Here is a 1,327-nt window from a genome sequence, read left to right on the forward strand (position 1 = left end):
GAAGTTGCTGGTGAGTCACAAGATCCCGCCCCCCCCTCCAAAACATTCCTCCCTCTCTGCCTCCCTCCCTGCCTCCCTCCTTCCATCCCTCCCCCTCAGCAGCGACTTCAAAGGCCACAGAGAAGTTCATGCATCAGGGAGTAGGTGCCAGCAGCAGGGCCCTCTGTCTCTGGTGGTGTTGCTTATTTTTTGAAGGTATTTCAGATTACTGGTGTGTTACTGGTGAGGAGCATCCGTGAATGGGCCAGGCCCTGCGTTTAACATGGTTTCCGAATATGGTGCCATGGTGCTTTGTGTCCCTCTGCTTTCTGGGCTCTTATTTTGAAATTTCGTCAGTCAATAAATATCAACCATCTACATTTGATTTTTAAAAAAAGCTATCAAAAGTGAAATGAAAACTAATGAGTGTAACATATACCATGACTCAATTACCCTGAGTTTCTCATATTCACTTTGAAAACTTTTCCACGTGTTGCAAATTTTATGCATTTCCAAAAATAATTATTATTTTCCAAAATTACAGCTGCATTAAAACGGTGGCGATTGTGCAATCCTTTTTTGCTTTTACTGTGAATACATCCTGGAGTTTCACCTCTGAGTCAGTGATGGGTTACCTGAGTGTGACACAGATCGAGAATGAAAGTAGACTGCTGTGGGGTTTTTGGGCACACTTTGTGTTGGGAGTCTTGCAGTCATTGTGAGTTGATACTACACGACTGACTCGCACACTACTCGATCTTTCACTGGGAGAAACCCCCGGACTACGCCTTACTTCTGTGCTCCGATTGGTTATCATTGTTGTTGGTCTGTCTAGATATTTAGCCGGCTAGAAATCGGGGGGGGCGACATGTCGTCGAGCCTCTCAAATCGCATCTTTGAAGAGTTCACACAAAGCGGTTGGCGATTGAATATTGATTTTGTTCCGATGTGGGGCTTTTGTCAATGCGTTCCAAAGTGTGGAGTGGAAAATCTGGGGGTGTGAACTAGGCATTAGGTAAAATAAAGATCAGAATCAGATTCAGTTGAAGGAGATCTATATTTTGTAGAGAAAACAAAATGACATAAGTCAGTCCATATTTGTTGTCATTCAATATTTTGCCATTGAAGTGACTTTTGGGTTCTAATGGAGTGTTTGAATGTAAATGTTTAGGCATTACACTGGTGAAATTGCATGTTCCTTAGAGTGTTCTGTGCTGACTTTCCTTTGTAGACCCTAACATTACCAAACTGGGTAAGGACCAATGCAGCTGTTGAATTCCACTTCCCTATTGTACAGTGCGGCAGCTTCATTTTTGTCATGACTCAACAAGTGGGGGTGACATCTATC

The sequence above is a fragment of the Scophthalmus maximus genome, chromosome 1 (assembly GCF_022379125.1).
Source record: "Scophthalmus maximus strain ysfricsl-2021 chromosome 1, ASM2237912v1, whole genome shotgun sequence".
In the NCBI taxonomy this organism is placed as follows: Eukaryota; Metazoa; Chordata; class Actinopteri; order Pleuronectiformes; family Scophthalmidae; genus Scophthalmus; species Scophthalmus maximus.